The following is an 11,520-nucleotide window of genomic DNA, read 5'->3' as shown; positions in this document are numbered from 1 at the left end:
GTGGTAAACGACCATATAAGGTCTGGAAAGGAGTAAACCCCGTCGACACATTAAATGTAGTATTGTACCAATATTCAACCAGTCAATTAACCCCTTCCTTCAGCCGCTCTCCACATAAACGACGCAAATAAATTTCTACACTTCGATTAACCACTTCGGTTTGATCGTCAGATTGAGGATGATAAGCAGTACTTCAATATAGTTTAGTACCTGAAAGACGGAATAGTTCTTGCTAAAAATGGCTCATGAACACCTTGTCCTTGTTAGACACAATGGACTATGGAAATCCATGCAGTTTAACCACTCCTCTACAAAACACATTGGCTACAATTTCAGCGTTAAAGGGATGTTTTTGAAGGAACTCATATTGAAGAGATCCTTAAGCGGAAGCGGATCATCCAAATTTCATTAATTATTGAAAACGTAATTTACAGTAAATATACAATAGATATGCATTTACCTTAAACTACAACATGCTTTTTACAGAACAAAGGTTCAAGATATATTATCTTTGAAGAACTTTTTTCTTCACGTATCCTTCGAGCAATCACGAACTCAGCAACTTCTTGAAGACCTTCTTCAAGAATCCTCGAATAGCAACCCGGACACTACCACAAAGAGTCCTTGGTATTCTCGGGGTGAGAACCCAAGAGTGATGGTGGGCTCTGACTGTTTTGGTTAGGAAAGATAAGTTTAAGGTGGAGAAGGAAGTAGATTGAAAGTTCTCTCACAAACAAGAACACAGAACTTTTTTGTCACTCAATCATTGAGTAATATGAATGTTTAAGGAAGAAGAAAAAACAACTTTTCTTTTATTCCTTTTACCATAAAATAATAACTACCCACTAAGGTGGTTCGAGAGAAAATATGAGAAGTTATTATTCAAATAATAATAAAACAATAAAACAATATAAGTAAATATGATAACTAACTTATCATATTATATTTATATTAAATTATATGTTATATCAAATATAACATATAACTTATAGTTTTAATATTGTATCACATATAATATAAACTATAGTTTCTTTTCTCTATTTTATGACATTTAATATAAATCATATTTATATTAAATTTAACAACTATGAATCATATTCATAGAAAATATATTTGAATCTCATTCAAATATTTATTTCCTCCATTAAACTATAATGTATCAAATACATTATGTCAATTATACCATGTATAATTAAATTCCTCTTAATAATTTAAACAATTCAAATTAACCAAAAAACTGATTCCAACTAAATCATTTTAAGCTACCAAGGGGACCTTATGGACCTGTAGCTTAAAGCTCCAACGATACATAAATAATTAATTAAACTTTTTAATTACATTATTCACCATCCATTAACGGTCGGACACTCACTAAAGACCGACAGCTGCACTCTTCGCACTACAGATATATTTCTATGTCCATTGGATATCACCAATCAACAGTATAACACTCTTTACAAATTGCTCATAAGTATAACTAGGCCAAATTACCATTTTGTCCCTGGTTGTTTGTATTCGATTCACTACCGTCCATGACATCAAAGAAGAAGTTAGAGTCTTGCCTTGAACCATTGACTTACACCCTACTATCATTAATTCACTATTGTGACTTCAAACGTTAGAAGCCAGACATAGAAACGTCTCGTTAGAAAATATCCCGACCTATTGCTACGAACACATAGCACGGGTCGTTATATTGTGGAATATTTGTAGTAAAATTCTCTGAGCATTTGGTGACGGGTAGTTCCCCTTCTGTAATCACTTAGGAGAAGATGAGTAACTGTAGGATGCAATTGGCATGTCAGTTGTGGACGAACACTCCATATTATTGATGTACATGTATATTATGTATATTATTGATATAATTTTACTAACATGTTATTTAAATTGTTAGTGTAGAATAACATGAATAGACAAACATTTGAGTAACATGAATAGACAAACTTGGTTAAATTTCAGAAAGGTTCATGAATAGACAACCACTTGATTAAATTTATATAAGGGAGAGCGAGATTACTGAGAACGAGATGAGCGAGAGCGAGACATTTCTAGAGATTCGTGAATAGAAAAACTTGAGTAAATATATGTAAGTGACAGCGAGATGAGCGAGAGCGAGACATTTTCAGAGATTCATGAATAGACAAACTTGAGTAAAGTTGTGTAAGTGATAGTGAGATGAGCGAGAGCGAGACATTTCCAGAGATTCGTAAATAGACAAACTTAAGTAAAGTTGTGTAAATGATAGTGAGATTAGTGAGAGCGAGATCCAGATAGAGCGAGACATTTCCAGAAAGATTCGTGAATGTATAAAGAGGAGAAAAAATACACATTTGAAATTTATAAGTTCGACTATGTACATTAAGGATTATAAGTGACACATAGAAAATCACACTCATCCGACATTTGAATCATTTGGATTTAATTCATAAGGCCACTCGGACGTGAGCGGTTCATTGTAGTTTTGTCGATTATGCTCATAGTTCCCACACTTACCACATTTTATTTGTCTAGGGTGTTCTCCTCTTGATGGTATTTTTCGTACTATTCACCGTCTGACCTATACCACTCTTCTAAGAGAAGCAATATTTTTTCCACATAGCCTGGAGGTATCTTCCATTCAGATATGTGATCGAGTGAATTTATGGGCTCTGCATAAGCAGCCATGAGGGAGTCAACGCTATAAAATGGACTGCACTGACCTCAGATGAAGATGTTTCGTTCTCGCGTAGCCACAATTGCATGCGAACATGGGATACCGAATGAGTCAAATTCCTTGTACATGCATTCCTTCGTATGAAGGTTCACAATACCGTCCAATCGATTGTCCCGCACATGGATTCTATAACAATCAATCGACTCAACTCGATATCGTCTATCCTTGTCACACTCACTTGCTAATCAGTTTTCACAATAGTCGGAGTGTGGCGTCGTTCGAGATGTCCAATAATTTCTCCATTCATAAAATCATGACTGGATGAGGCCTCAAACATGTTCCAATAAGTACAATATAGGCAGTTGTCGATATTCTTTGGTCAATGAATTGAAACACTCTACACTATTTGACGTCATATTATCGTATCTTCGTTCTATTTCATAAACACGCACCCACCTTTCAAGCCCAATATGTTGGATTTGGTAGAGGGAAGGAGGAAACAACGATTGAGCTATGCGACCAAGTAAGTGGGAGAGTATACTGTCTATAGTATAGACTTTGTGCTTGATTGTTTAGTAAACTCAGCAGGTACACGATCGTTTAAAAAAAATAGGCGTGATCGTTTACACGATCATTTAGAGAATCTCGCTTACTACGCGATCGTTTAGTAAAACTTTACACGATCGTTTGGTCAAAGGCGCTTACACGATCGTTTAGGATTTTGCTTAGAAGGTTATCGTATAGTCTCTGTTTAGCTAAACGATTAGTTATGCGATTTATGAAGCGATACCTTACAAAAATGAAAACATTTTTCATTTTATCCTTCAGTTATGAAAACTGAACATAACCTCCCACTTTATGCATGGTTAAAGGAGAAACCGCCTACAATTATTGTATAATGATTTTAACTATAAATAAATATAATAATAACTTATCTTATTATATCTATAATCTATAGTTTTAATATCACATCATATGTAACATTTAAACCATAGTTCTTTTCTCCTTTACTTAATATAAATCATATTTATATAAAAATCCTTCAAATAATGTATCTCATACATCATGTCAACTATATCACATATAATTAACTAGTTTAATTATATAATATATAATCAAACTCCCTCTTGTCAATTTGAATACTTCAAATTGACCCAAAAACTGATTCTCAACTTGAATCCATTGAGCTACCAAGGGAACTTTATGAACTTGTAGCTTGAAGCTCCAACAGTACGTGAATAGCTGACTAAACTCTTTAGTCACGAGATCTACCATCTATTAACTACAGGCACTCCATTAAAGACCGACAGTTGCACTCTTCTCACTCCAGATATATTTCTGTGTCCATCGGATATAATCAGTCAATAGTACGATAACCCTTCACAGATACTCATAAGTACAGTTGGGCCAATTTATCATTTTGCCCCTATAGTTACACCTAACTCCTTAAGTATCACTGATTCCTCTAATGAACAATATATCATAGCCCTACTATGAGTAGACACCTCTCGAGCCATGAGAAGGTGTGTGGCGCCACATCGTTCAAGCTTCGAAATCAACCCTTAAGGGAGCAATCTATCTACTTACCCCTACATCAGGGAAGGAATGAATTCCATCTTCTGTTGTTGAGTTCCCAGCTCCTCAATCAGACGAATCCCCAGAGTGGTAGGTTTGAGTCGGCAATCTGACCACTCGAACCAATGCAAATCAAAGGACCGCCCTCAAAGGCAGGAGTTCCCAACTCACTTAGGATTAAGGTCATGTTACCTATGGTCATCCTAGTGAAATGAAAGTCTCTGTCATAAACGAAGTTATATAACGAGACTAAACACTTCATGGTCTAGTCTTATACAAACTCCTTTGTATAGGACACCTCTGCTCGCATGTCTTCACATGAATGATCAGGATCAGACCATCTGTAGCACGTCACAACAATTATAATATCTACAAAGCGGGTTGTATCCATAGTGTCACCAAGATAAGGTTTCCCTCCTATATCCATATACTACAGACCATTTAGGTTATCGTTTAAGACATGATCCACTTGTATGTCTCCACATACATACTTAAATTACAACGACAACCAGAGATCTTAGTATATTGGTTTGTGGTAAATGCAAACAAAATATTTCATATTTCATAGTGAACAGTGAAGAAAATATCTCATATTATTATATCTTAAGCGTTTGTTTGTACAGGTGTTTTTTCATATTAGTTTACGACCATAGAGACAGTGAGAGGTTGCTGGTTCAAGTCTTCATGAGAGCGAGAGATCTTTAGAAGAAGAGTTCTTCAAAGGTATGTCTCTCGTTCCTTTTGTCTTTAATTTCTAAAGCATGTCGTAATTTGTTAGAAGATGCATAACTAGTTTGTATGTTTGTGAATGCTTGTAATTCTATCACAATGAATTTGGATCAATTGTGCTTCCACTCATGGGTTCTCTTTGATGAGAGTTCCTTCAGTTGGTATCAGAACCAGGTTCTGATATTCCAAATCCATTTATGTATAGAATAGCGTTTACATTCTTGGTGGGTAAAGCATGCCTACATTCTGTTTAAGTATTAAATATGTTTGTGGATGTGGATTAATGGAGTTTCTGAGATGGTTGCCTCTGGTTATTGAATTCTTTTACATTCAAAGTTAATTATAAGGGCCTATGTGTTTTTGGGCATGTTAACTTGCTATCGAGTATGTAATTCAAAGTGTTTGAGTCAGTGTGAGTCGCTTGTGATGAAGCTTCAAGGCATAGAGATGCACATTGCTTTGAGAAAGAAGAAGACCAAGCATTGGTCAGATCGTGTAAAGATGGGGTAAGAGATCGTTGAGTATGGGATACTCATTTCAAGGTTGACGCGCGCGCACTAAACAATCGTGTAGCTCAGTATGCTTCACCCATAGTCACTGACTACACGATCGCATAGTAATTGTTTCTTGGCGCTTGTTATTCTATTGACTAGACGATCATGCCTCACAATATTGTAGTTGTCTAGACGATCATTTAGACTTGCGTTGTTTAAATTTAGTGCGCTAAACGATTGAGTGGCCTCATGCTTCATCACATTGTAAATAGTACTCGATTGTAGCTAAGCGATCGTGGTTACTTGCCCAATTTACTAAACGATCAGGAAGAAGTCTTCGCCCAGGCAGTTCAAGACCTGGTTCCCTTGTGAACTGATTTGCTCGATGGTTTTATGTAATAGATAGAATTTAATTTTTGGTTTTTGTTTGAGCTTAATCATCCCGGTCCATTAATTGAGGTGAATGTGCATAAGATGTATATTTTATTATATGTCATATAGTATGCCATATAGTTGAAATCCTACTTTAGGTTATGAATTGGTCATGCACCATCTCTATGTTGTAAGAGTTATAATATAATAGTTTGCATGATAAAATTATCTTAAGAGCATGCTCATGCATCATATAATATAAGAGTTATATTTATTCATACATCATCTTTATATTATAAGTGTTATAGTATAAGGATGTATGGAGGCATGTATGCTTAGTTCATTACAAATATATAAGAGTTATATATAGTAATGAATGGACATTGCATAAAGCATGACACATAGGTTAAATTTATAAGAGTTATAAATACCTAGTTTGCTTAGTAATGGGAATGGTTTGGTTGCTTCTTTTATAAGTGTTATAAGGGAAATTAGAACTAAAATCAATAAGAAAGACATGCATGCGAATTTAGGCTTGAATCATGTTTTTAAAAGAGTTTTAAAACTTGATGGAGATAGACCTAAGATCACGATTCTAATAAGATTAGAAACCTAAGGTTTAATCTTCTAATCAGTTTAATAAGATTAAATTGACTAATAAAAGATTAAATATGTAGAAAATCTATCTATAAGGGACCTTTTGTCTAAGGCGGGTTCTGTCTAGGCTTGTTGTGCATCGCCTCAAGGCACCCTAGAGTGTCCCCTTAAAGGATGGTTGTTTTGCACGATCCTTTATCTGATCTCCTGTATAGGATAAGGTCGCTTTAGTCTCTTGTCCTAATCTGCTTTTTCTCTACAGTGCTCGCATTAGAGCGGGACTCTAGGGCCGAAAATGAGGGGTTACACTTACACAAATTGTTAAAGGTTAACAGTTATGAACCAAAAAATGGTGACTATTAGTGTCAGTAACAAGAGTTGTTTCTACCTAATGGTTGAGAATGTCTCATCCCAGTGAAGGGGTATATGATCACCCCACTGATGACTTTTGTCTTGCCTCGTTGGGGCATCATTGTGAAATAGATGTCTTTTCACTTAGGGTACATGGAAACTATTTTGCTAAAACTAAAATTGGTGTTAAAAGTGGCAATGCATAGACTCATTAAGTTTGTTCATTTTTTCAGTAATGTAAAAATGGCTACAGCCACATTAGCTCTATTAAGCACTGATAAGTTGACTGGTGAGAATTACGCTAGTTGGAAACACACGATAACTACAATTTTAATCATCGATGACTTGAGGTTCGTCCTTACGGAGGAGTGTCTTCTTATTCTACCATAGAACGCCACTCGAAATGTTCGGAAGGCTTATGAGAGATGGACACGGGCGAACGAGAAGGCTTGAGCTTACATCTTGGCTAGTCTAAATGGCATTTTGGCCAAGAAGCATGAGCCTATGGTATCAGCGTGTGAGATCATGGAGTCCCTATGGGCAATGTTCGGACAACCATCTGGGCAGCTCAAGCCTGAAGCTCTGAAATGCATCTTCAACTCCAAAATGGAGGAAGACACATTTGTTTGTGAACATGTTCTGAACATGATGGTCCACTTCAATGTGGCATAGATGAATGGGCCACACATCTGTTGGGGATGATGCCCTAAACTCTCGTTAGGTCTTGTAGTTTGTAAACACTGTATTGAAAAAACGTTTGTGATGTTATAATATATGATATTTTCTTTACTATTGTCTATGAAACATGGGATGTTTTATTTGCTTTACCACAAATAGATAAACTAAGATCCCGGTTGTCATCGTAACTTAAGCATGTATGTGGAGACATACAGGTGGATCATGCCTTAAGTGATAACTAAAATTGTCTGTAGTATATGGATATAGGAGGGAAACCTTATCCTGGTGACACTACGGATGCGACCCACTTTGTAGAAGAGTTCAAGTGTTGTGACTTGCTACAAATGATCTGATCCTAATCATTCATGTGGAGACATGTGAGTGAGAGCATCCTATACAAAGGAGTTTGTATAAGACCGGACCATGAAGTGCTATAGTCTCATTATATAACATCGTTCATGACAGAGACTTCACTTCACTAGGATGACCATAGGTAACATGACCTCAATCTTGAGTGAGTTGGGAACTCTTGCCTTTGAGGGTAGTCCTTTGATTTGCATGGGTGCGAGTGGCCAGATTGCCGACTCAAACCTATCACTTTGGGGATTCGTCTGATTTGGGAGTTGGGAACTCAGTTACACAAGATGGAATTCACTCCTTCCCCAAAGCAGGGGTAAGTAGATAGATTGCTCCCTTAAAGGCTAATTCCACGGATTGAACGATGTGGCACCACACACATTCTCATGGCCCGAGAGGTGTCCACACATAGTAGGACTATATTGTATTGTTCACTAGAGGAATCAGTGCTACTTAAGGAGTTAGATGTAATTACAGGGGCCAGACGATAAATTGGCCTATCTGTACTTACGAGCATCTGTGAAGGGTTATCGTACTGTTGATTGGTTATATCCGATGGACCAGAAATATATCTGTGGTGAGAAGAGTGCAGCTGTTGTTCTTTAGTGGAGTGCCTGACAGTTAATGGATAGTGGATTTTGTGGCTAAAGAGTTTAGTCAGCTATTCACATACCGTTAGAGCTTCAAGCCGCATGTCCATAAGGTCTCCTTGGTAGCTCAATATATTCAAGTTGAGAATTAGTTTTTGGGTCAGTCTGAAGTGTTCAAATTGACAAGAGGGAGTTTGATTATATATGATATGATTAAACTGATCAATTATATATGATATAGTTGACATGATGTATGAGATATATTAATAGGAGGAAAATGATATAAATATGATTTATATCTAGTGGAGGAGAAAAGGACTATGGTTTATATGTTACATATGATGTGATATTAAACTATAGGTTATAAATATAATATGATTATATTTATTTATAATTAAAAAAGTATGAGATAATTGTTGGTGGTTTTCTCCATAACCGTACGTGAAAATGGAAAGTTGCATTAAGTTTTCATAACTGAAGGATAAAATGAAAACAGTTTTCATTTTTGCAAAGAGATCTGATTATCGCTTCACAGATTTGTACACTGCCCATCGTATAGTTAACAAGAGCCTACACGATAGCTCAAGTTTTCCTAAACAATCGTGTACACACGCAGACGACCTAAACGATCGTATAGCTTTTACTAAACAATCGCGCGCGAGAGCAAGATTACCTAAACGATCGTCTAAACGATCAACCCGATTACCTAAACGATTGTATACCTTTTTTTAAACGATCAAGCACCAATCTATACAATAGACGAAAACCTCTCTCACTTGCTTGGTCGTTGTGTGTGATCGTTCTTTCCTCTTTCCCTCTACCAAATCAAACAGAGCCCACGCCTCCTGGATTCTCACTCCGAGAATACCGAGGTTACTGAGTGGTGGTGTCCTCCTTGCTACTTGTTCGTGTAGAAGACCATTCGGTGATGAGCGACAGCGAGATGTGGTGGACAATTGACTTGGCATTGCAGCAATGATGAGAGGTGCTATTTCTTGATGAAACTGAGAAAAACAAAGAAGAAAAGTTCTTTAAAGGTGAGTCTTTTGGTTCTTTGTATGTAAGTTTTCAAAACATGTTGTAATTTTTTAGTAGATGCATAACTTGTTGTATGTTATGAATGCGGTATTTCTGTCACAATGAATTTGGAACGATCTTGTTTCCACTCATAGGTACTATTTGATAAGAGTTCCTTCAATTGGTATCAAAGCTAGGTTGGGTCCTGTATTTCAGTCTCAGCTTGAGGCTGGAGAGATGATTACTCTTGGTATGGGTATGTTTATTTGATGCAATAGAAGTCTGAATCTTTTGAAAAATTAGAGAGTTCAAGGCTGAAGTTGAAAATGCATTGGATAGACGGATTAAAACACTTCAATCAGATTGGGGTGGAGAGTTTTTGGATTCGAGGTTCTAGAACTATATGATAAAACATGGAATCATTTCCTAACTCTCAGTGCCAGGTACACCTCAGCAGAATAGCGAAGCAAAAAAGAGAAACAAAACCTTGTTGGACATGGTTCGGTCGATGATGATTACGCTTTCTAACCAGACTCGTTTTGGGGTTTTGCAATGGAGACTGCAGTGTATATCCTCAATTGTGTTCCTTCCAAAAGTGTTGCAAGAACACCTTTGGAGTTGTGGAACGGGCGTAAAGCTAGTTTGTGTCACTTGCACATATGGGGTTTCTCAACATATGTGCTTGAGGCCAATCCAAAGAAATTGGAACCACGGTCGAGGTTGAGCCTCTTTATAGGCTACCCCGAAGGTACACGAGGGGATTACTTTTATGATCCTATGGAAAAGATAGTGTTTGTGTCTACGAACACTACCTTCCTGGAGAAGGATCATATTAGGAAGCACAGTCCACGTAGTAAGATCTGTTACGTCAGCTTTCTAATAAAACTACTGAAATTTCAATAAGAGTTGTTGAAGGGCCTTCTCCATCAGCAAGAGTTGTTGATAGTAGTTCATCTGGTAGGTCAGTTCTACCTCAAGAGTTGAGGGAATCTCGACGTAATGAGAGAGTTCTGAACCCACCTGTTTGCTATATGGGTTTCACAGAAATCCTGGCTATGGTCGCTGATGGCGACGTTGAGGATCCGTTATCTTATCAGAAGGCAATGGAGGATGTTGACCGGAATGAATGGGTCAAATCCATGGATCTCGAGATGGAGTCAATGTACTTAAACTTAGTATGGGATCTTGTAGATCAACCTGATGGGGTAAAACCTATAGGTTACAAATGGATCTACAAGAGGAAACAAGGTGCCGATGGGAAGGTGCAAACCTTCAAGGCTAGACTTGTGGCAAAGGGTTATACCCAAGTGGAGGGAGTCGACTATGAGGAGACTTTCTCAACTGTTGCCATGTTGAAGTCTATCTGCATCCTCCTGTTCATTTCCGTATTTTATGACTATGAGATATGGCAAATGGACGTCAAGACTGCCTTTTTGAATGGTAATCTTTAGGAGACCATTTATATGGTGCAGCCTAAGGGATTCATAGCCCAAGGTCAAGAGCAAAAGGTTTGCAAACTGAATCGGTCCATTTATGGGCTGAAACATGCGTCTCAATCTTGGAACATTCGGTTTGATACTACGATCAAATCATACGGCTTAGGCTAAAACATTGATGAGCCTTGTGTTTACAAGAAAATCATCAAAGTTCAGTAGTTTTCCTAATGTTGTATGTAGACGATATCCTACTCATTGAGAATGATGTAGGACTACTGACTACAGTTAAGAACTGGCTAGCGAACCAATTCCAAATGAAATATTTGGGAGAGGCTCATTTTGTTCTTGATATTTAGATCTTTTGGGATCGGAAGAACAAAGTGCTAGTGTTGTCTCCAACATCGTTCATTAATAAGATGTTGCTCAAGTACTTGATGCAGAACTCCAAAAGGAGCCTACTGCCTTTCAAGCATGGAGTTACTTTGTCTAAGGAAATGTGTCCTAAGACGTCTCAAGAGGTTGAGGAGATGAGTTAAGTCCCCTATGCATCTACTATTGGCAGTTTTATATATGTGATGCTCTGTACTAAACCAGACATCTGCTACATTGTCAGGATTGTCAGTAGGTATCAATCTAATCCAGAACAAGGACACTGGACCGCAGTAAAAAAC

Source organism: Benincasa hispida, chromosome 7 (assembly GCF_027475165.1).
Source record: "Benincasa hispida cultivar pf3 chromosome 7, pf3_genome.v1.1, whole genome shotgun sequence".
In the NCBI taxonomy this organism is placed as follows: domain Eukaryota; kingdom Viridiplantae; phylum Streptophyta; class Magnoliopsida; order Cucurbitales; family Cucurbitaceae; genus Benincasa; species Benincasa hispida.
Note: the sequence above shows the minus strand (reverse complement) of the source record.